The 25,611-nt window shown below is 48.0% G+C and overlaps 1 long non-coding RNA gene across 2 annotated transcripts in view; it reads left to right on the top strand.

Moving 5' to 3' along the window:
- Positions 1–1,054: 1,054 nt before the first annotated feature.
- Positions 1,055–25,611, top strand: part of LOC125946043 (uncharacterized) — a 78,462-nt gene continuing 53,905 nt past the window's right edge. The window contains exon 1 of one of the 2 annotated variants that reach the window (XR_007467343.1): positions 1,055–1,183. This is a non-coding gene — a long non-coding RNA (uncharacterized LOC125946043). Of the gene's footprint in view, positions 1,184–10,163; positions 10,319–25,611 lie in introns of those variants that run through there. The other variant, XR_007467342.1, reaches the window with a different exon arrangement.

Genomic DNA, 25,611 nt, shown 5'->3' on the forward strand with positions numbered 1-25,611 from the left:
TAGCAGTTGTTTTCCGGGAGTTGGTTGAACTAAAGGACTAGGTTGAACCCCCATAGAGTTCCGAACAGTCAATGTTGCCCGGTAACATGAATAACGGTCTCTAACTGCACTCGAAAGCGAAACTTGAGGCTAAATAGTGTTCAAATGGGCGCCGATATTGAAAATAGGCATTTATAGGCATTTAGGCACAAACGCCAAAATAGGCATTTATAGGCACTATAAGAACACTATAAAAGCCCTTCTTAACCTCTAATTTGTGCTCATTTATCAAAATGGGGCGATACGAGCGCAAGAAAAAAAAAGGCATTTGCCTAAAATCCGGTCTCTAGTTATTACGGCGTATTGATCGCAACATTGAGCAAGATGATCGGCGCTGTTGTGCAGGTGCGTCAAGCGAGTGGTGCACCATCGCGCAATCCGCAGAAGGCTTTGCCGTGTTCGATTGTCTCGCGGGCACTTCTGCATGATGCTGGTATTTATTATTTATACGTAAAAGGCATTTGAACAGACATTCTAACTTTCATGTACGTATTATTTGCAAGGTGGTGCTTGTTGGAAGGCCATGAATCCAAGCCAGTTTGAGCTCTGGATGCTTTGCTTATAATTTATTGTTTAGAATAGTAGCTCTTCATATGTAACAACAAAATGGGAGTATACGTTTTCTTTTTTTCCTAAAACGCAGCTTTCACGCTATATTTAGCGCTGACTCGACATTTAATTATCTTACCACTGGTGGTACAAGTAATTACAAGATCAAACACCTAAAGTGTATTCGACAAACAACACTGATTTACAGCAACGCAGGGAAAAATCTTTGATTTTAATGGATTTTGGACCAGCTTGCTAGAGTTTTCTTTTGAATGCACAGTAAAAAGGAGAGGTTACTTTGTTTTGTTCATTGGTAAAAAAATATTTACTCTTTTACTTGTGGATAACCTGAACGTAAGAGGGCTCCTCCACTTACACCGTCACTGCGTAACTTTATTGGAGAGGGTCGTTTTGTGCTTCCACCCACTTAAGTCTTTCTTTTTGTTCTTTTTTTTAACAGACCATAGAAGGAGAAGCTGTTTCGGGAGCGGAGATATCTGCACACCACATTAAAAGGCTGATGAATGCATCTTTTTCACTCCGATGTCAAGACGCACTGACAGCAACGCCCACATATTTGCTCAATGAAGAACTGGTAAGGAAAGCATTTATATTGCTTTGAGCACCCGATGAAGCGGTTGTTTGATAGTGTTCATAGCTGGTGGTAGCAAAGCAATGATCCGGGCGTTTTTGACAATGCCCACTTGGTAGCGAAAAATGATTGCAAAGAACTCATTTTTGGAAATGATATACGTATCTTTGTGCTTCAACAACGCGCAGATGTTTTTCAGGCGTATAGTTCATTTCCTAAGAATGTGCATTACTTGAAGTGAAAGCAATCGTTTTTTTAGCGTTGGAGGCCGCAGTGATACGTTCACGTGGAATATCTCGTCAAAATTTTCATTGACATTGGGTTGTAAATTTAGCATAACAATGCATTTTGAGCTCATTTCCACTACGACAATAAAAGGTTGCATCGAATACGTTGCCACTTGAGTTTGAATTTTTTAACGTTATGTTTATGGAAATCATGGTCGACTAAGACCAGTTTAACATATGCGTCTCCCCGAAATGTGCTTTGCACACTGTTCATTTCATTTTTCAGCTCACCTTTAAAAGCGAACTAAGATTTTAAAGTAGAATTGAACAAAATGAACAAAAACGGAAAACGTTCCTTCAGATCGCATCACAAATCCTGAAATTGCCTGAGCCATCACAAATCGCTTTAGAAGTATACCTGCGACCCAGGCCGGCAAAGCATGAGCTCATTACTGCGGTGAGTTTATGCTCTTTCTCCTATCGCCAACTTCTAAAAAGTTCTAAACTGCGAACATTTTAACAGCGGCCGATATCAGTCATTTCAAAAGAAGTGCAACAAATGTTAGAGCAGTGAAAGAGCAAGCGGTCATTCGTTACCGGTTTTACTCTAAAACCATGTTTTCACCTATTATGCTCTAATTAGCCAAACACGCTTCTTTTTTAGACACCGCCAAGTGATCACATAGGACCTTGCATTGTCTGGGGGGAAAGGAGGCACCTCACTTGCGGCTATGGGCATGAAATCATAGACATCCCTAGAAAAGGCACTAGTGATGGGCCTCTATTACATCAAAGGTATATCATATCCGGCTGCATATGACCAACTGCTTGGCTTCGTACAGTTAATTATAAAGCCCGGAAGTAGCACCGAAATTTCATTGGCGCAACAAGATTGATGAGCTTGTTCATCGCGTTGCGCATTTACGGCAAGCTAATAGAAATACATAAGGTTTTTCAACTATCTGAAGATCTTCTAATTCTGGAAGTTTTATTTTTAAATATCAATGTTTCAGCGTATCCGATTTTCTGTGAATGAATACTATAAATAAAATATTTACCTAGGAAGAAATACGTTTGTCACATTCGTTTCACTGCTTAGACCACTCGCATTTATTACTAAAATAGGCCACTGATAAATGATTCGATAAGGCATTTTCGGCCAACAATCAAAAGGGAGAGCACAACACAAGGGTTTTAAAGGGAGAAATGCTCTCCAGACGTCCCTATCTTGCATGTACAGCTCGATATATTCGAACGTGCGGCGCAGCAGAGCACGGTTGAGAGGGCATTCGCACTTTTGTGCAAAAAAATATATGGAGAGGGACTTCTTTACGTTCCACATTTCTTGATGTCGTTGAAATGTGCAAAGCCCCTTCTTAGTCGATTAGTTTCAGTGTCACCGGCGGGAGAGTCTTGCGCAATCGCTCTGCAGCTGCTTCGCCGACCTGCTACCAGTCGCATATCTTCGCGGTCCGTCACAGTCTCGCCGTGGAAGCACATGTTGAAGAGCGTGTTGAGCAAAACTCGCTTCAGAGAAGTCACCTAAGCCGACAAGGTACGCAAGGAGCCAGGGAGGCGGGGGATGGGGCATGCTCCTCACGCCGTCCCCCTTCCCCCCTCGGCGCCGTTGTCTGAGCGCGGAGAATAGTAACGCCATACTATCCCGGGGTCCTTATCCCGCCTACTAAGCGTAAAGAGGGGTTGCTGATCACTCCTAGTAGGCGTGATTGGTAAGCGTGTAGAAATATCACGGTTAGAACTAAGCGTGTAAAAATAACCGAAACGCACGCTTAGATAAGCGTGGATTTTTTTTAGAGTGTTCCCAACGTTAAAATACACGTGTTACTAATTGGCCGTTTATGATCAACTAATTTATCAGAAATACCGTATTTGTTGAGCTGATTTTTTATTTTATAAGATACAGAGCATATTCATAGTTTAGAGAATGTACTATTTGTGACAGAAGTGTCCACGGCGCGCCAGCGTCAACAGAATTTTAAGGCTACGTTACCTGCGTTGCAGAATAGGCAATTAGTATGTTGCGTGTGTTATTGTGGGGAGACCGCGTGTAATGTGTACTGCAGAAGAACAGATCCGCTGGTAGCCCACATTCAGAGTGGAATAGCGGCGATTTTTTTATCAATGAAAGCTCCAATTTCAACTTTTGAAACTCTTCATAGAAGAGTTACAATAGCTTAGTAACCCAGTCAATATTTATTATATCCGGCTCTATAAAAATATACTTTGGAAACTCAAACGATCACCTTATATCAGATTGTATCTATCCTTTTATTTTACTTCTTTCAAAGATCCGCAGATGTCTCGAGGAGTAAATAAAAATGAACTTTCCGTAATAATGTTTTTTTTTTCGTTACCGCAGTACATATAAATTTTTCTCCCCTGTTTAGTTGCCTGCGAATGCAGGGCCAATGCAATTGGCCTGGATGTGAAGCCCACACAGAAACAGCCTTGAGCATGGGCAGTCCTGATGCAGCAGTGGCGCATGCATTTCACGCAGTGACGTGTCCCACTGCCTTATGTCTCCATCGCAGTTCTTGTGTCGGACCAGAGTACGAGGTCTTGCTCTGAATCTTCATGTTGTGAAGAATAATGTTGCACGTCGCCCGACAGCACACAGCGTTCCTCAAACGGCGCTTGTCAGACGCCGCTTTCGCAATAGACCACTGGTAATTTCGCTGGCGCGTCCACGGCAATGGATATTCCAAGCGCGCAGCACGCCGGTGACGCAACCCAATTTCAGTTGCTCAAACCAGCTGCAAAAAAAAAATGGAGGACGCTTAAGGTTCGCCTTTAAGAGTAGAACGCGATAGCGTTATCGGGACCCGTTCGCATCGCATCGTTCGCGTACGGCAGTTAGGCTTAAGAGTAGAACGCGATAACGTTATCGGGACCCGTTCACATCGCATCGTTCGCGTACGGCAAGTAGGCTTCATTCACTGCAACAGAAAACGTGGGAACTTCAGCTTACAAAGACCAAGCTTACACCGATCCCCTTAAAGTCGGCTTCGCTTTTAAACTGAAATACATTGCTGGAAAGACGTTTTGCCAGGGGCAATATAAGTGGTCTTATATTAAACTGTCAAGGCCCTAGCACCTTTTTTTATTTTATTAATTGTTTGTTATTACCCCGACGCGCGCCGGTCTGGTAGAAATGCTGGAAAAGGAGTTTGTGTTTGACTTTCCCCGTAGAAGAATTAGGCTTTCTCGTAGATTCAAATTACAATCTGATGCCGATTAGTAAACATTCCGACGGCGAATCCGACGCGGAATGGTAAAGTCATACTTTACCACTTTTCTGACGGATTTCACTCTGAGAAATTCAATTTTCGTTCACAAAAACCCTTGCACCACGTGGAGGGCCTGCGCGGTCCATGTGGTTCGATGATTTTTCTCCGCGACCCGTGATCATACGACCGTTGCCGACGATGGATTTTCTGCGACACGGGGCTCTAAATACTCTCGCGTTAAAAGCGCTTATAACCACTTCAAGACCCACCGTTATATGGTGAGGCAGATATGTTATTTCATGACAGTTTTGATCTTTAATAGAAACGAATGCATCGTGGACCCTTTTTCACTAACGCTCGCACCCGGCCACACCCACTGGTAATGTCGGTGACCTTGTCGAAAGCCGCCAATGTAGTTAGAACATACTCATCAACCATGCCACGCAATATCTAGCGTAGCGTAAGCCTGTTCTGATGCTTTTGGGGGTTAATGATCAGCGACTGCTTCATTTTCACATGTAGATGTTCTTTGGCAACAATTTGCATCGTTTCGTGCGCCCTGTTCAAAGTCACGGCCCTCACAAGGTTTATCGTTTAAGCGCCGAAAGCCACCACCTTAAATAGCATGTCGACTTGACCGAGGGAGAGGGAGTCCAGCGAATATTGGATCCCTTAGAACCACACGTGTACGTCCCCGTTCAAGAACACACTCTTGCTACGAGCACGTACTTTGTGTAGCTGTGGCAGAATAGCCTCGTAGTTGCACTCCTCACTTGCATTCATCCTGTTTGCGTCGTGAGCAAAGTCCGCTAACGCCGCTCCATGGGAGCTCGTGATTCCAGCGTTCGACGCGCGTAGTAGCTGAGGCAGAATTTATTAGGCCATAATCGCACGTATAATTTTGTCGTGCCAACACCGACAAGCTAGTTCAGGTGCTTGTTTGAATAATGCCCTGCGATCAGTCACGCAAACTTCTCCAGCACATCATTAACTCTTGTATCTTACTATCTCTGATCGGTGGCACGTGTTGAATTTAATGATGAAATCCATACTTTGTTACATACCCACCATGGGACATTGGCCGAGATGCAGAAGGCACATATCATGCCAACGTGAACTACCACTTAAGAGAATTCCCACGTGTCGGTTTAGATTTCCATACTGAGCACAATTACCACAGCGAGGGCTAAACACAACTGCCACTCCCAGAAAGAGTGTCACCGTCATATCTTACATGCACACATTGTCCCATGATCTCAAGAAAGTTGTTCGGCGTGCTGGCATCGATGCTGTGTTATCGACACCAGATACACTGTAACGCTTATGCAGGCAAGTTAACTAATTTCAAAAGAAAAAATGTCACAGTTTCGCCCTAAGGGCGAAGCAATGAATGCGATAGCAACACAGCAATGTCATACGAAGTAAGGTGAGCGGCTTTGGTAGCAACAACACGCAGAACTGTTGTCGACGCCATCGGCGTTTTGCCCGCGTTAGCTCAAAATGCGTGCGGCGTTGGTGACTGTTGCTGGAGCCTCTGATATAAATAGGCACTTGGTGCCGCAGCTAAACGTCGCCTCCCTTCCCTCCCCCTCCCCCACGGCCTCTCGCGCGTCTGAAGAAGGCGCGTTTGCTCTACATATATGGTGATTGTAAAGGAGAAAAGAGACGCCTACTTCTGCAGCCCTTAAGCGAGCACGGCGCAGAACGCGCGTTTGTTCTCCGCCGCGCGTTCACTCCCCGTGAAAGACGCGCCCCTCGGGCCCTTTCACTCGCACATACAGCGTTCGGCGCGCGGCGACGATTTCATCTCCAAATGACGTCATACGGAACCTCACGGCGACGGCGACGGCGACGGCGACGGCGACGCCGACGGCAGAAATCTGCTTTTGAGTGTCCATATAATTGCTATCGCAATAAAGGAATTGCGGCTGAACCAACCATAATACCCGCTCTGTTGCGTGCGCAGTAAGCGTTGTTTACAACATCCCTCTTTCCTACGGCCGCGAATACATTGGTCAAACGGGACGTTGTCCCAATGAACGAATAAAGGAGCACAATTATGATGTTTTTACCTGCGTTTCTGGTCATCTCGGCATCCATTGCCGAGACCATCGTTAAAAACCCTTATTCGATAGCACGCAAGTTATCAGTCGCCACAAAAGTAAACAAACTAGAGAACTTAATGAAGCACTTGAAATTCACAAGTCTGGAGAGCACTATGAGCACAGTGCAATAAAGAAGTGCAATATTTAGTAACATGATTTGCATATCGTACGTTGGAAGCTGAGTCCCGAACTCGCGCTACCCATCTGCACTTTCTGTTGTGCCTTAGCTTGGTATTTAAGCCTTGGTTATGTGCGCAATTAAAATTGAAATTGTTGTAAGTCCGCGCTCTTTCCAGTCACTTCTCTCTCTTCCATTTAGATCGTCGCACTGCTAACTAAAGATTCGTGTTCAGTGGATTTCGGCTGATCTGGCACATCAGGAAAATATCTGCACTTGCTCTCCCCGGCTGTCAGTCTCGCGGCATTGGCTTTCTCCAGTGCTTCGACATTTTGCCTAAGTTGCTTCATTTCGTTGAGGACTGCAGTATGTTCTGTTAATGAACAGCGTACCCAACTTTGAGTTTATGTATTGATTCAAGAGCTTGGGCAAATGCGTCAGCTTCAAGCTTTCACATTACCCCAAGGTTTGACTCAACGTCACCAGCGAGCAATAAATAAAACGTCAAATAGAGTACAACATAAACGAGACAAGCAAAATGATAATCGCCTCAGTACAACGTTGAGTTATGGAGGACACGACACCGCAAGAAGGCAATAATTGTTACTTTTTATACAAGCTGCATGACTGAGGTAACTGACCGGCAAAACTTGGCCGTACGCATGGCATTCTAGATGCGGTGTCGAGTCCGAAGTGGAAGGCACCAGGCTGGCGTTTATATGCCGCGCTGAGTGCTCCCACCGTCGCTGTAGCAGACCTTGGTTCTCAGACGAAGTAGTCTGTGGCGTCCAAATCTTGTGTCGGTGGCATCGAAGCTGGCTCGCTGAAGGGCAGTGGCTCGACTGCGAGCCGACAAGAGCGGAGCAGGCCTGAACCCAAAACCGAGGTGACTGCAACCGTCTCTGTGGTTGACATTGGTTTCCAGTTGAAATGGTCGGCTGAGTTCGGAGTTTCCAGGGATCACATCGACAATGGCTCGTTGGAAGGCTAAGTACACTGCAAAGAATGCAGTAGTTTAACACGTCAGGGTCCTTTCCAAAAAACGTGACTTTGCGTCGCTTTGGCCTTGCAGCTTAAGTACGGATTTTTCATGAGATCTTCCTGGAAAGCTTTAAAACAGTCCTCATGACTGACCTAAGGGCCAGGGCGGCATGCGTTATGATCGCACATCTACGCAACAATCCGACACATTAATTTATCTTAGGCCGTAACCACCTCTGCGGTGCAAAACTTGTCAATGTGAGCAGTATAATTTGCTAGTGTGAAAATCAGATAGTAAAAGTTTATGACATGTATACAAACTGCTCATAAGTACACATTAACATTACCGTCAGCTAGAGAGGAAATGTGCAGCAGTGGCTCGCTCTTATACTGAATACTCGACAGAAGCCACTCAAGTCTGCAGAAATTTAGCTGAAAACAACAGGCACCGCAAGACAAGACTCTCCGGCTAATGCCATGTCGTCCAGCCGTTCTGCGGTGCACCACTGCAATATTGGTCAGTTTTGGCTTCATATTTTTAACACGGACACTTTAAGGCCCTCTCAAATATGTACAAAAATTTCAGTTCTGTTAAGCGAAGTTACATTTTGCATCTTTGTATTGCTTAAACACGAAACCATTCTTTGGACAACCCCAGCGGAATCCTGCTCGGCGGGTGTGCGTGACTTCTCAACAGTTGTTGCTGTCACGCGGCGCTTGTGCAACTCACAGAAGAATAGTACAGCGATATAACCTAAGAATCATGAACACAATGACTAAAATGTCGGGCGAGAAAAAATGAAACCATACAACCTGCACTGCAACAGCTCTTCTTAATTTCTTATGGCCATCCGAACGTGCACAGGAAAGCTCGCAAGTACAATGACCAAACGAAAAGAAAAGCAGGATGCCCCGGTTTTCGCACCGATTCGTCCTTGTAAGAGACCACGACTGCTTATGGGCAGCTTACCAGACTTCGACGTAAATTTGTTTTATAGCAACAAAGTATCGCTGCACTTTGTGGCGATTTTCGTTGTAATTATTTCGCCCCCTTTATGACCACTGACTCAGGAAACGTCCACAGGTTATGTGCGTAATTTCATTGCGATGCTGCATAGTGCTTTGAATGAGATTGTCTGTGCTGGCCTTTTCAAACATGCGTAATATACACTTCTACGGGGAGCAGGACAGCTCATACTGCGAATAGGTATTTTTCTGCTCAGAAATATAATGCTGCACAGGAGAAATAATATATATAAAGCACGATGATTTTTTTCCCTCCGCACCTGCATGAAACAATGAGCTTTGTTCCCATGGGCGACCGCCGCCGATGGCAGCGTGTGCCGGTGATGTGGAAGTCAAGCGCATCTGTTCTCAATTTATTCGCGGACTGCAAGTGAAAATTGGCTTTTTCTGCATTTACTATTCGTAAAACTGGAGTATTAAAGTAGCCAGATGTATATGGCAGGGAGGCAAATAATATGCTCGTTCTCAAGGTGGCCTAAAATTATGCGAAATTGAGGTTTTGTTGCTTGTTTTCGCTTTTTTTATTGCGATAGCAATTATATGGACACTCAAAAGCAGATTTCTGCCGTCGGCGTCACCGTCGCCGTCGCCGTGAGGTTCCGTATGACGTCATTTGGAGAAGAAATCGTCGCCGCGCGCCGAACGCTGTATGTGCGAGTGAAAGGGCGCGAGGGACGCGCGCTTTCACGGGGAGTGAACGCACGGCGGAGAACAAACGCGCGTTCTGCGCCGTGCTCGCTTAAGGGCTGCAGAAGTAGGCGTCTCTGTTCTCCTTCACAATCACCATGTATGTAGAGCAAACGCGCCTTCTTCCGACGAGCGAGAGGCCGTGGGGGAGGGGGAGGGAAGGGAGGCAACGTTTAGCTGCGGCACCAAGTGCCTATTTATATCAGAGGCTCCGGCAACAGTCACCAACGCCGCACGCATTTTGAGCGAACGCGGGCAAAACGCCGATGGCGTCGACAACAGTTCTGCGTGTTGCCGATGCTGCTGCATGTCCAAGTTTATACAGCTGATAAAGCTAATATCATTACTCCGTATAGCTCTCTACAAGTTTGCTATCGCAATTGATGCTGCGCCTTTCAGGTGAAACTGCAACAACTTTTTTTTTTTTTTTTGCTTGAACAATGGTCTGTGTGCGAACACAACGGACCGGCAGACAACGCAATGCACGTAGGTGCCTAGCATATTATCTGACTGCTCGCTTTCAGTTATGCCCATGGAGTTAAGAATATGAAGTGCTAAAAAAGCTTTGTTCTTCAAGAGGAGGCTTCTTCGCGTAGGAGGCTTCTTCGTACTCTCACTGTGTCCGTGACTGAGTTTTGATATTAACGATGTTCCATATAATGCTTGTGCATTACCTTACTTTCACAAGCATGATTTTACTCGCTCCATGCGCACATGGCAACAGTGGGCTGAGAAAGCTTCTTCAAGTAAGTAACTCTAGTTTGGGGGTATGTGTTGCCAAAATCATTAATTTAAACAGAGACCAAGACCTAAACGTGAACATAGTTGCGACTATAAAAAATTACACTTTTCTACAAGAATACTTATTCCAGCTGAAATCATCATAGCATATTCAGGTACTTGCTCAACAAGGGCGCTTAAGTCACACCTATCTGGCAGTCGAGGGCTGGAAATAATCCTTAAAGTATAAATAAAGAATGCAGGCAGTGTTGCGCGATAGCGTTAACATAATCACTGTGACAACTGTTTCCGAGCGATTATTGAAGAATGTAAAATAACACGGGTTGGCATTGCCCTCCTTTCAAGAAGTCGATTCTTGGTACGATTAACAGGAGAGGAATGCAGGAACAGCCAGCCTCAAATGTACGAATTAAGCAAAGTGGAAAGAAACGTAATACAGCATAAACAATATAGTTTGTGTGTATGACCTGGCTTATGGAGGCACAAGATGAATTGTGCGAGCTTGGTCATAGCAGGCATTTATTTGCCGGTGAAGAACCCTAAAAGTGCAACATTTCGCAGTAGCACACTCAACGCCATGGGTTAGATTGCATTCCGGCTGTGGATTCGTTATACTAAAGTGGGTAATTTACTTGGTTGTCACAAGGATATGCTTAATTTGAAGCACTGACAAAAAAATTCATGAGTCATTCCACTCCGTGAAGGTGGACGACCAATGAAGCTGTTTAGCGTACGACACAGAGGTGACAGAATTTTGAACGAAGGTACGAGCACATTTATTGCACTGATCAGTGGTCATCGTGACGACAGGTACGGCAATGACTGACAATGAATGGCCCTTAAGCAATGGCTCACACCCGCGTAAACGCGGCCTCCCCATTACGACGATAAAAGAGAACTGAAATTCTACGCCGGAATGGTGATCGGCAATTGAGCCAGCCGTGGAAGACGATGACGAACGCGTGAGCAGTGGAACGAGCGCGTTCGCGCGGTTGCGCCGAGGGGCTCCAACGAGCTAGCTGTGGAATAAGACGACGACGCTCGAGCCACTGCTGATGATGAGCAGCATTCGCGTATCGCCTCTGTTATTGAATCTGTCCGTCACGTAAGACAATAAACAGCTCATACCCCCGTAAACGCCGCCTCCGGATTGCGACAACAGGAAATTCAAAATTCTACCCTGGAATTTTGAGCGCCAACGAAGCCAGCTGTGGAAGAAGACGGCGACACTCGAGCCATTGCTGAGTTGATAGTATTCCCGCGCGGATGCCATAAGCTAGCCATAGACGCTGTAACAACGAAAAAAATACGCCAGTTGATCTAAGCGGATATTATATAGCGTTTGTGAAGCAGATATTATAAGCTATAGGGATCATTCGGGTCATGTTCGCGAGGTCTTTTGCATTTGACTTCCTCCGCAATATTTTGGCATAATGGGCTACTGCAACGGTCGGGAGGGGCCCATATTATTTCTTCTCTATATTTGCTAGTGCAAACACGGTGGTAGTTGGCTTTACCGCTGATAACTTGTGCATAAAGACCACTGCTGTGCAAAAATTTAAAAAAATACTGCTCTTGAACGCCCTGGAAATTAAACTAGTCTTGCCCAAAAGCACTTAATGAAACGTCTTAGTTCCATACAAGTTTGCTGTTCCTCGCCAAAGTCATTTGTTCCTATTGCTCCACGAAAATGTTCATGTGCTTCTAGCAACAGTGGATCAAATGGGTGTGGAACAGGCAATCGTCTACTGTACGTGTCTGTTATTATTTGTGTAAAGCTTTGGTTTCCAATCCCTGCTGAGAAGGCTTCAGCATGCGATGCGGCTTGAAGAATATTTTATGGCAGGCAACACAAAGTATGACGGTCGCTGGCGCATTTAAAAAGCACACTGTATATTTTAAGACAAACCTTTTCCCGTAGCCGAAACCAAATATTGGGAATTGTAAATTTTTTGCTGTTTCGAGCAGCACTGATCTTTTTGCTGACAGGGGCGACCAGCTGGCACAGGTAACGAACTCTTCGACACTGCCTTTCCTCTAGACTACCTCAGAGCCAAGGCCAAGCCTATCGCCTTCGACATCTACTTTAGTTGAAGCGTTTGCATCAAAGCAAGCGAGTAGTGGTGGGGACAGCAGAGGTCTTTTAAGCAGGTGGAATGCTTCTACGGCGTTATGGCGCACTTGACCTCGACATTTGATTTTCTAAAGTAAACAGAAAGTTTCTTATCACGCGAAATGGTCTTCACAAAAGCTCCAATTTGCAGTAGGAGCGCAGACCACGTATTGCGTCAACTGCATTTTTGTCTAAATGCTGTAGGGCAGGACTTCCTCCTGACTTGCTGATGATGTGAATAGCGAAAATAAGGGCTTGTGAAAAAACGCGGCACTTTGATGGCTTGAACCTGAATACATGTGCGTGATTTGGAACATCTAATGTTGCAAGAGCATGTCACAGGGCGAAGAATACGACGTCGTCACCCTGTGGCATGATGAGAGTGTGGAGCAGACTCCAAATTTCATTTTCTTGGATATAAAAAGTCTACATGGTCTGATGGTGGCGGTGTTCTCTCGATTACTCTCGAAGTAGGTCATGCCCGAAGCACGTCTTGAGATTCATCAGCAAAAAAGATACGCAGCATTGGACAACAGGCCAATGCGTTGTCTATCTGTGCAAGAAGGCTAAAATCTTTCATTGTGTCTTTACTGTGGCGACGTTAGCAATGCAGACCGCAGTTGAGTGCTTCTTCATCGCCACGACGCTTGGTGATTCCAGTGGCCTCTTACTTGGCTGGAATAATTCAAATTCCAGCATTTTGTCTAAGCATTGCCTTATACTAGTGGTTACGTTAAATGTTTTCGTGCGATGCTATTGAATGGCCAACCGCGTACAGTCGTTAATAAGCGGTACTTAAGTTCGCGTTTATCAGATATTTCACGACAACAAAAACAAGTCTTTGTACCCCATGATTTTGCACACTGATCGTGCCTGGAATACCTGGCCTAACCTCCACATTAGCTCCTGGCCCGTGGGTCAGTGACGTATATGACAAGGAAGATTCATTGCGTACGAATTCCTACCAGACATTCACACCTTTTATGAATGCCTTGTTCACATGCTTGTGTTCCTGACTGAAGTATGTTACCATCGTCATTGCTTCTCTTCGATCCATATAATTTAGACTGGCAAGTAGGTCATGTTTCAATGTACCGTTTCTCATTGCTGCGCGATTGTAGTATCGAATAGACAACAGCCAAGCCGTCGAGAAACTATTCTTAGATAACTTTACAGGACCATCAGTGCGGGAAGGCTAACAAATGTCTCAACATTTGCAGCTTCAATATTTATCATTATTTCGCTCTTTTTCACTGCATCTGGCGAAAATTGATTTGCTTGTCATAATTGCGTAATCTCTTCGCTGCAAAGGTTAAAGCAACATTTTTCATTATAGAAATTATAAGTAAGTACGCTCTCTTTCAGATGTTGAGTACTCCTCAACGAATTTGGATATACGCTCAAAGTTATACACAATACTACCGAGGCAGACCTGCGGGCTGTTTTGCTTACACAAAGGAGGCCCTAGGGTCAACACGTTACAATTTTACATTTGATATCGTAACTGATGTGAGAACGTGAGTAGCGTTAATTATTAAAAGAGCGCTGGTCCAAGAGGCCATGACAGCGTTCGTCAGTGTCTACAGCGATACCCTCTCCAGGATTTGTATGCAACACGAAGATGCGAAAATTTGAAAAAAAACATATCGAACTTTTTTCCGAACCCGATATTAACCCATGTGTACATGTTTGGAAGCCAGTGCCTTACAAATTGGTTTGACAGGGTTCAGTTGGGCGTATTTCGCCCTAAATATGTGTTAGACCCCTGCAAAAAACGGCAGAACTCACGATCGCTCTTGACTGTAATGCGAATAATATTCGAGCAATGTAGCTACAGATCGCATTGCTTAAGTAACGTTTATTTATTACGGGTAGTGGCAATTCTGATATTTTTGTTGCTTCGGCTATATCTTTGGATAGTAGAGCGACAACTGACAAAGAAAGGAAGAGAAGGGACAGAAAAGAGCGCAATTTCTCTCTTTCTTGTCACTTCTCTCTCCTCCTAAGTCGTTGGTCGCTCAGCTACCTAAAGATGCAACTTTAACAACATGTCCATTCTTCCACTTTTGCGAATTAGATTTCGCCCATGGGCCGCACGCTCCGATATCGTCCCCACTTTGATTTGACAGTTGCTTGGTAAGGTCGACCTTAAGCGTGGTGGCATGATGACGACTGTGTGACGCTGGCGCAGTGATGACGGAACAACACCGAAGGAATGATAATGGTGGAACGACAAAGCGGTTTAAACGACGAGGGTATGACGACAATGAGATCTGGATTTTTAAATTATGACGATGGTATAGCGATGACACCGTAACGACGACGACGACATGAATACAATCAGATGACGGCGACTATTTGACTACGATGGCGTGACGACGATGACCTGACAACAGATGCACGATAGCCGCTGTCTGACGATCACAAGGGCCTCTTATTCACGATTTAATGACGATAGTATGATTTCAATACATTGGCGAAGAAAGATTGTCGCCAATGGAACGATGAAGGAAGGGGTATGACGATGGTGGCATAACTATAATGGTACGACGTTACTTAAGTGAAGACGACAGCAAGACGACGACTGTGTTACAACGGCATTAAGAATATGATGGACCACGACGCCATCACGACCCCGAATATATGACTAGTGTCCCAGTCTACTAAACATCTTGAACGACGGCGTCAAAGTAGAAGACGCGACGTCGACTGGATGATGAGAGTCAAATCACGAAACTGGAAGGACGACGATAGTGGTGCCGTCGTGGGTCGTCGTAATGAATGTGTGACGATTGTATAACGACGACGGCATCACGACGAATACATGACGATAGTCGGATGAAGAAGCTTGAATAACGACGATGCAACGACCACGACGGCATCATGACCACGAGCCCATGTCTAGTGACCCTAGCTATTACAGAACTTGGGCCACTGTGTCAGGGTAGAAGACGTGGCGACAACGGCATGACGAGAGCAAAGATCCCAAAGCTGGACTGACGGCGATAGAACCACCACGAAGAATTCGCGACCAAGAGCACATACCTATATCGTCTCAAGGAGATAAACTTGGCCGCTGGGTTGGCGTAATAGGCTGGATTGATAGATAGATAGATAGATAGATAGATAGATAGATAGATAGATAGATAGATAGATGGATATATAGATAGATAGACAGACATATAGATAGATAGATAGATAGATAGATAGATAGATAGATAGATAGATAGATAGATAGGCTCAAAACGCCTGAAGTCGGCGAAAAATGCTAATCACATTAAAATCAAGCATGCAATTGTCTTTAGATATTATTCAGTGAGCATTTTGAAGAAAGATTATTAGTTAAATGTACGCCGAAGTATTTAATGGCTGGTACAGAATTTAGTGAAATACCAGTAAAGGTGCACTGACGTGATAGTTTCGGCTGTTCAGTTATCGCGCGTCCCAGACCTCTAAATCCTAAAAAAATAGGAGAAGTCCAAAGGCACCGTAAAATATTTCATATAATATATTTTGGATAGATAGATTCAGCTTCGTTTCCCAGAAAGAAGCTGTGTTGTAATATCATACGTATTCATGACACAGTACGTGACCACTTGGAAGCGCGACAATGCGACGTTCTAGAATGGTTCTGGCTCGCGCTGTCTCTTCGTATGCTGCTACTATATTTTTGAGTGCCGATGTGGCAGCATGGCGGGCTATCGAGTGTGCGGCTTCGTTTCGGGTCTGGATTTGCCGCGGCATGCTATCCTTCAAAGAAAGACCATTAGTAATATAATGTGTATTTGTAGGCTGGTGAAGAACTTAGTGACGGGTCGTTGGCGTCTGACGCGCAGCGGGACGTGCTCTGTCTCGGTATTGCCTCAATTGCGCATTGGAATTTGATGAGAACCTCGGATTAGTTGGGATTTTAAGTTTTCTTGCGATAGCAATTGTATGGACACTTCAACCGGATTTCTTCCGTCACCGTAGTCGTCGCTGTGAGGTTCCGTATAAAGTCCAAGGGCGATAAAATCGTAGCCGCGCGCCGTATGCGCGAGCGAAAGCGTGCGGGGGACGCGCGCTATCACGGTGAGCGAACGCACGGCGGAAAGCAAACGAGACCGTCGGGCGAAAGGCCATGCGTGGGGGTGTGGGAGAGAGGGAGGCAGGGCGACGCTGTGCTCCGGCAGCAAAGGCGTATCTTGCAACTGGGCGCAAGGATAACTTGCCACTCAATCTCCCACGCGAAAGCAAGAAAGCGGGAAGGCAGCGCGGGAGGTAGCGGGGGATGGGAGGGGGGGGGGGCGCAGCTTCTACTCTACCAACAACCGTGCTCGTACGTTACCCAGCTGTGGCGGTCGCCCGCACCGTCTCTTATCTCCACACGGCTCTGACCTTTGTATGCGCTGTGCATTCGCCGCTCAGTTTCCGTTGAAGCGGTAGACACGAACCTTCGCCCGCTGCGGTGGCTGCGCTTGCTGCCAGCGCTTTGACAGTCGTTGTCTGCGGTCATTCAGTGTGCTCTATTCATGTTTGCTTGTGCGCGCTGACACCACGCTTGTTAATTCAGTTAGTAATAGTCGAGCCTATCTCATATGCTCATTTTCCAACGTGCGCTACACATGCAATGCTGCCCGGATCGGCAGTGCAGCGCTACAGGTGTGTATATATCCCTTCGCACCCACACGCGCTGCCCACGGGAAGCGCTTCTCATCAACACCACCGTTTCAGACGCGCCTTGTCGTGGTCATCGAGTCTCTCTTCATGTCGGTCTACTTACGCCGCAGCACACCTGCTTGCTCATGTGTACTACAATTCGAATTGCTACCAAAGCCGGTGACCTTACTTCGTATGACATTGCTGTGTTGCTATCGCATTCATTGCTTCGCGCTTAGGGCGAAACTGTGCCATTTGATAAGGAGATTTACTGACGGCAAGCGGCAGGCAAAAAACCAGTACAGTCGCAAGAGAGCAACGGTCTCGACGCCAAGAGCTCGTGATCTGCACTCACGCCCTACATCTATGAGAGCGCCCCACTACTGCTTGCTCCCTGTTCTTCTTCTTCACTACATACACATTTAAAAGAGAGGTATGCAGAAGTGTGATGGTCTTCCGTTTAGACACTGCCCCCAAAGCACTTCAAAGATGATTTTGTCGGGAGATCGGCTGCTGATAGACCGCGCTAACGAGCCGAGTGTGCACGTACGGCCGGCACATCGAAAGGAATGTCCCTGATTTTCTGGAGGGCTTGGCTGTCGGACGTGAACGAGCGGGCCTGCTGACGACACTCCTCTGCATGCTGGGCGAGGCCAGAAATTGCACTGAATTCGGAGGCGTCAGGGTGGTACGGTAAAATTGTGTCAAGCGTGGAGGATGGTTCGCGGCCATATAAAAGAAAGAATGGTGAAAAGCCCGTCGTAGACTGTGTCGCGGTGTTATACGCATAAGTCACGAAGGGGAGAACGACGTCCCAATTGGAATGATCAGAATCGATGTACATCGACAGCATGTCACCGAGCGTGCGGTTGAAACGTTCCGTGAGCCCATTTGTTTGAGGGTGGTAGGCAGTTGATGTGCGATGAACAATACGACACGAGCGGAGCAGCTCTTGTATGACGTTGGACAAAAACACACGGCCTCTGTTGCTCAGCAGTTCCCGTGCGGCACCATGACGGAGTATGAAATGGTGCAATATGAAGGAAGCGACGTCACAAGCACCAGCCGCAGGGAGTGGAGCTGTTTCTGCGTATCGCGTGAGATGGTCCACCGCGACAATTATCCAGCCCTTGCCAGCAACAGAGCAGGAAGCGGTCTATAAAGGTCGATTCCAATGCGCTCAAAAGGGCGGGCAGGACATGGTAAAGGCTGCAGCTGACCGGGAGTGTGGTTTAAACGTCTTCCGTTGTTGACCGTATATATTTACGGACAAATGTGTATATCCCACGCCAGTAGTAGCATTGGCGGAGCCATTGATACGTTTTCAGCCCGCCAGCATGGGCATGTTGCGGATCAGCATGGAAGTATGCACACACATCGGCTCGCAAGTGCTTGGGTATGACCAGCAGCCATTTACGTCCGTCCTCCAGGTAGTTGCGGCGGTATAAAAGCGCATCGCGTATTGCGAAATGCTTGGCTTGTCGACGAAGGGCACGGGGTTGGCTAGCGGGTGAAGAGGCGCAGAGAACTTTCAAGAGGGACGCAATCCATGGGTCATTGCGCTGTTCCGAAGGCATGTCGGTGATGGTCAGAGCATCCAAGGAAAAGTCGACCGTTGAAGGGGGCCCTGCTTCGGATTTGACGGGTGAACGAGAGAGCGCATCCGCGTCAGAATGCTTGCGCCCGGATCGGTAAACGACGCGAATGTCGAATTCTTGAATACGAAGAGCCCATCGACCGAGATGACCAGAGAGATCTTTGAGGGAAGCTAGCCAGCAGAGTGCATGATGGTCGGTTACAACGTCGAAAGGCCTGCCGTACAAATAGGGGCGAATTTTCCTAACGCCCATACAATCGCGAGGCACTCTTTTTCGGTGACCCAATAATTCGCTTCCGCCTTGGTGAGGGCGCGGCTTGCATAGGCCACAACATACTCAGGGAATCCGGGCTTGCGTTGCGCGAGAATTGCACCAAGACTGATACCACTGGCGTCAGTATGTGTTTCGGTTGGTGCAGCAGGGTCATAACGGCGTAGCACGGGGGCGAAGTAAGTAGGCGGCGCAGTGTCGCAAATGCGTCGTCGCAGGCCAGTGTCCAGTGGGAAAGGTCGCTGGGGCCGGCGAGGAGCTTCGTAAGCGGTGCGATGATGGAGGCGAAATTTAGGACGAAGCGATGAAAATAGGAGGCCAAGCCGACAAAGCTTCGAAGTTCTTTGAGGGTAGAAGGCTTCGGAAACTCGGCAACAGCGCGTATTTTGTCCGGGTCAGGGAGAATGCCATCTTTGGAGACGACGTGGCCGAGGATTGTGAGCCGGCGAGCCCCAAAGTGACATTTCTTCAGGTTGAGTTGAAGGCGTGCGTTTGTAAGGCAGCGTAGAATTGTGCGTAAACGAGAGAGATGTGTAGTGAAATCGGGAGAGAACAGGACGACGTCATCCAGATAGCACAGACATATCTTCCATTTCAGACCGCGCAAAATGCCGTCCATCATCCGTTCAAATGTTGCGGGCGCATTACAATGTCCGAAAGGCATCACAGTAAATTCATACAGGCCATCCGGCGTGACGAACGCCATCTTGGGACGATCAAACTCCGCCATAGTGACCTGGTAATATCCCGATCGCAAGTTGAGGGAAGAAAAAAATTCGGCACCTTGAAGGCAATCGAGGGCGTCGTCTATTCGAGGAAGAGGACAGACGTCTTTGCGAGTAATCTTGTTGAGGCGTCGGTAGTCCACACAGAATCTAATAGAGCCATCTTTCTTTTTGATCAGTACAACAGGAGAGGACCAGGGGCTGCAAGAGGGCATAATGACTCCGCGCTGAAGCATGTCGTGAACCTGCTCCGTAGTGAGACGACGTTCCGCAGGTGACACACGGTAGGGGCGCTGTCACAAAGGAGCGTGAGACCCAGTGTCAATCGTGTGAACAACCGCATTAGTTCGGCCTAGTGACGCTTGCGGTAAGTCAAACGAAGTGCGGAACTCATGTAGAAGGGCACGAAGCTGCGTCCATGCAGCCGGATCGAGGTCGCTGTCGATGGAACGGTGAAAAGAATCCGATAGCACGGTGTCGGACGCAACGTGAGGGGTCAGGGAGTTCAGCGGACGCTGAGTCTCGGGCTCAGAGGGGTCAAGGGGTACGATAACAGCAGCATCTACAGGCTGAACGTGGCCAAGCGTTTCATTTCGGTTCAAAGTTTTGGCGTCAGAAAGGGTGGTACAGGAAACGGGAACAATGACGGCACTTTGAGAGCGCAGGTCAATATTGGCGGCGACGACAAGCTTTCTATTCCCAGGACCGGCCACATTGGTGGAAGGCGTCTCAGGAAACACAGCGAGCTCTACCTGAGCACGAGCGCAGTCGATAACAGCGTGGTTACGGGACAAAAAGGGGTGCTCGAGGATCAGGTCATGGGAACACGAGGCCAGCACAAGGAACTCAACACTGTAGATCACGTCTTGTATGAGCACCCTGGCCGTACATGCTGCAACGGGTTGAATATATTGTGCGCTCGCAGTACGGAGAGAAAATCCTGAAGGTGGCGTCGTCATTTTACGGATAGAACGGCACAACGTATGGCTCATTACAGAAATAGCGGTGCCAGTGTCCACAAGTGCAAGAGTTCGTACACCGTCAACAAACACTTCAATAGCATTGGCGGGGGACAAGCGAGGACTTAGACAGGTTGACGACGGCGCAGCTCGTGCCTCAGAAGCTGCGGTAGTCAGTTTTCCGTCTCACCAGTATTGGACCGGCGACGCATAGGCGAAAGAGAACGGCGGCGCGGTGTGCGAGACCGACGAGAAGCAAAAGGTTAGGCATCGGAAGTGGGCTGGTGATCACGGGCGTATGTTTCAGGCTCTCGTTCAGGCTGCATGCGATAGGAAGGTCGGAAGGAGTAGTCTGGATATCTCGGCGTACTCGTGGTTGCCGCGAAGCGTCGGCGACAGAAACGCGCAACATGACCCGGAATTCCGCAAGCGTAGCAGATCGGGCGGTTGTCTGCAGTGCGCTAAGGATTTTCGTACTGTGGCTGCGACCCGAAAAGCGCCGTCGCTGGTGGTCGAATTGGTGGTTGAGGGGTCAGTACTGGTTGAGGACGTGGCTTCATGACGGCATCCGCATACGTCAGAGGCGCGGCAATAGGAGTCGGAGGAGCAGCAGACGGCACCACACGTGATAGCGGCGCGGTGACACCAGTCGGCCGAAAGGCAGACGGCAAAGCCTCCGTGACCTGCTCCTGTATCACCTGTCCGATGGTTGGAGTCAGCCTAGGCGTAGGCACTTGCGCGGTCGGAAAAAATGAAAGCTGTCGAGCAACTTCCTCCCGCACAAGCTCCTTAATCTGTGACAGGAGCGCCGTGTGCTCGCCGCCGATGGTCAACGCAGCGAGGGAATCGTCTGTTGACGTTTGCCGCCGAGCTAGGACGCGCTGCTTACGTAGTTCGTCGAGGCTCTGGCACAAGGTCACGAGTTCAGACACGGTGCGTGGGTGCTTGGCCAGCAACACCTGAAAGGCGTCGTCGTCTATGCCTTTCATGATGTGCTTTATCCTGTCTTGCTCAATCATAGAAGGATTCGCGCGCTTGCACAAGTCAATGACGTCCTCAATATAGCTTGTGAAGTTCTCGCCCTGCTGCTGTTCACGTACGCGTAGACGCTGTTCAGCGCGAAGCTTGCGCACTGCGGGGCGACCGAACACTTCCGCGAAGCTCGTCGTGAAAGTCGTCCAAGTGGCGAAGTCCGACTCATGGTTACGAAGCCAGAGGTTTGCGACGTCTGTTAAGTAGAACAGGACGTTGCGCAGTCTCGTAGTATCGTCCCACTTGTTGTGCGCGCTCACCCTTTCAAATGACAATAGCCAATCTTCTACGTCATGGTCATCGGTGCCGCTAAAGAAAGCGGGATCGCGCTGGCGCAGCACGCTTGACACGATGACCGACGGAGCTTGGGCCGCGTCTTGCTGGGTGGCGTCATCAGGCATTGTCGGAGCAGTGGTGGGCAACGTCCGGCTTCGGAGTTCCAGGTTTGAAGAGGGTACCCAGCACCTCCACCACTTTGATAAGGAGATTTACTGACGGCAAGCGGCAGGCAAAAAACCAGTACAGTCGCAAGAGAGCAACGGTCTCGACGCCAAGAGCTCGTGATCTGCACTCACGCCCTACATCTATGAGAGCGCCCCACTACTGCTTGCTCCCTGTTCTTCTTCTTCACTACACAATTTTAAAAGATAGGTATGCATGAAAGTGTGACTGACTCCAAATCTGCCGTTTAGACAACTGCCCCCAAAGCACTAATCAAAAGTTAATTAATGATTTTGTAGCGGCAGGAGCATCGGCGTCGCATGAGAATTACGTAGACGATCGCGTCTACACGAGGCCCGAGTGGCTGGCACGCACCGGCACGGGCTATCGTTCCGAAAGAAATAAAAGATGCTACGCTAAGTAGCATTGTCGCGCTTCCAAGTGGTCACGTACTGTGTCATGAATACGTATGATATTACAACACAGCTTCTTTCTGGGAAATGAAGCTGAATCTATCTATCCAAAATATATTATATGAAATATTTTACGGTGCCTTTGGACTTCTCCTATTTTGGGTGTCGGTTTTTCCTCTCCCGCGAGAGCCCTGAGACTTTACCGGTCTAAGTGGTCGCTCGTCGCCACAGTTCGGTGACCTCGGACGTGATACTGCCATACGCTCCTGTGGTAGAGACGACCATAGACCAGACCAACGCTACGAGAGCTCAAGGCCACAACCCTTCCGAGGAACGCGGTGAGGCCGCCTGTTTGGCCATCGCCGTCCGCCTCCCACAGTACTGAGACCAGCATCCTTCGGCGTGGTTTCTTCAGGCCGAGTCGCAATTTCAAGTCGCTGGTATCCGGTCTCAAGCTTGAAAGTTTCATTAAGCCGTTGCAGCGCTCTCGCCCGCCGCCATTGAGGAAGTAGCAGATTTGTTGAACGCCCCATTGTCTACCGTCGCCTATAACGATCTCAAGGCAGCCCTGCTACAGCGAACAGCAGCTTCACAGTGTTCTCGCATCCAGCAGCTTCTGTCCGCTGAAAAACTAGGGTGACCGACGCCCTAGTCAACTTCTTCGCCGAATGAGGCAGCTGCTTGCAAACAACGCGAGATCCATCGACGACGCGCTGTTGCGTGAATTCTTCTTGCAAGGACTCCCGGCTAAAGTGCAGATGGTCCTGGCGACAGCCTCTACCTAGGATCTTACCGGACTTGCCGCTTTGGCCGACAAAGTCATGGAAGTAGCCACCCCAACCATCGCAGCCACCACATCGTCTCCGGGTGACAATACAACCGCCCTGCAAACCCTTCCCTGCTCTTCAACCGCGCAATCTACGCTCTAGTCCTTGTGCGAGCGCCTGGAACGCATCATCTGTGGAGCGGAACATCGCCGGGCGTCATCTCGTCACCCACGCAGCCCTAGTTCCAGCAAATCAAGACGCACGGGCACCCGCGATGAAACATCAACTACAACGTCCGGCGTTTGCTACTACCACCGCCGTTTTCGAAACAACGCTCGTCGCTGTCGGCGTTCCCTGCGCTTGGCAGGGAAACAGGCTGGCCGTCCTCTAACGACGACGAGTGGCCCGGCCCAACGCACAAGTGGCACGGACAGAGTTACGGGACAACGGTTCTTAGTCGACACAGGAGCCGACGTCAGCATTCTCCTCGCCCACCACTCCGACCGAAAAGCGACACCTCTGTCGTTTTTGCAAGCCGTCAAAGGGACCAGGATTCCAGTTTTCTCATCACGCTCCGTGATGCTAAACCTCGGCCTTCGACGAGCGTTCCGCTGGACTTTCCTGGTTGCAGACGTCCGTCGTGCGGTCATCGGAGCCGACTTGTTGCATAACTACGGACTCCTTCCCGACGTTCAACGAGGCCGTCTCATCGACTCCGTGACCCAGCTATCCGTTCCCGGCGTCCCATCATCAGGCACATCGTCGATCGCGCCTATTTCTGCTATGTTGGACGAACCTTGCGGCGTGCTCCTACGCGAGTTTCCCACCTTGACGCGCCTGCCGGACTGGACGCAACCGGTGCAACATGACGTGTGCCATCACATCGTCACCTCCGGCCCACCAGTCTATTTCCGACCCCGGGGTTTATCCCCGGAGCCACTGCACGAAGCCACTGCAAGAATTCTCTCTAGCCTCCAAAACATTGACTGCTATGCATGGAATGGAGTACCTATCATCATCATCATCATCATCATCATCAGCCTATATTTTATGTGCACTGCAGGACGAAGGCCTCTCCCTGCGATCTCCAATTGGGTACCCCTCTCTTGCACTAGCGTATTCCAACTTGCGCCTGCAAGTTGGAATACCTATAGGTATGCACACGTTGAACAAACAAAGAACGAGACGCATTGGAACCAACGAGCATATCCTCCTAGATTGGAATGCGAAGACCTGCACTGCGGTAGCGGCGCCACGATTTTGTTCTGCGGGAGAGGCGACGCACATAGAGCAGACGACGACCGCCGAATACCGCAAGAACAAGCGGAATCTGTATGTTGACACTTGGCACGCAGTGGTAATTGGTAATTGGCGATTTTATTGCGATAGCAATTATATGGACACTCCAAGCAAATTTCAGCAGTCGTCATCGGCGTCAAGCTTTATCACGCGCGTCAGGTTGCGAATGAATGTGTTCCTACGATCACGCATTAACGCGTGCGCTATTAAGGATGTTAAAAAAAACTATACTTATGTTTTTGCTGACTTCCTCCTGAGAAAATTCGGGATATATACACAAGGCACCAACGCGTTTCGATGCTGTAAAAAAAGTGCGCAGGAGATATAATTCAAATGCAAATATTTCGTATGAATTACATAATTTACGTGATTATGTAATTTCGTATGAAGTACGTAAGAACGTATCCCGTGAAACAATTAGCTATTTTCGGCCATGAATTGCATGTGAACCTCCATCCTAACCTTCAAACTAACGCAAACTTTCTGGATTTCATGAAAGCCTTCGACAGAGCTCCTCACAAACGCTTACGTATTTAATTATTTATTTATTTAAAAATACCTTATTTAAAAATACGCGAAGGACATCGAGTGAGGAGGCTTCAGTTATTACAATGAAAACACAAGCACACTAGCAAGGAACAGGGTTACAAACCAAGTCAAAATCAAAACAACGCCACAGAGCAACTTTCAATATGCAAAACAAGGTTCCAACGCAAGTGAACAAGAACCCCAGGTGGTCGGAATTTCCGGAGTCCCCCACTACGGCGTGCCTCATAATGAGATTGTTGTTTTGGCACGTAAAACCCCATAAGCAAGAACTAAACGGCGAGACCGTGGGCGCTATAACGTAAAATGATTTCAAACTGTTTTCATTCCAAACTCCTTAGGTCAAATTTACGTAGCCACCGACGCAAGCATCGGGTGGTGACCCGCAACGTTGTCTGAACCACGACCTACTGAACTCCAAGCCTGCACAGATGTCCCTGCTCCAGCACGCCTGGTCTAGTTCACCCCTTTTGCCGCTAGGGATAGAACGTACGAGC

Source organism: Dermacentor silvarum, chromosome 5 (genome assembly GCF_013339745.2).
Source record: "Dermacentor silvarum isolate Dsil-2018 chromosome 5, BIME_Dsil_1.4, whole genome shotgun sequence".
Taxonomy (NCBI): Eukaryota; Metazoa; Arthropoda; class Arachnida; order Ixodida; family Ixodidae; genus Dermacentor; species Dermacentor silvarum.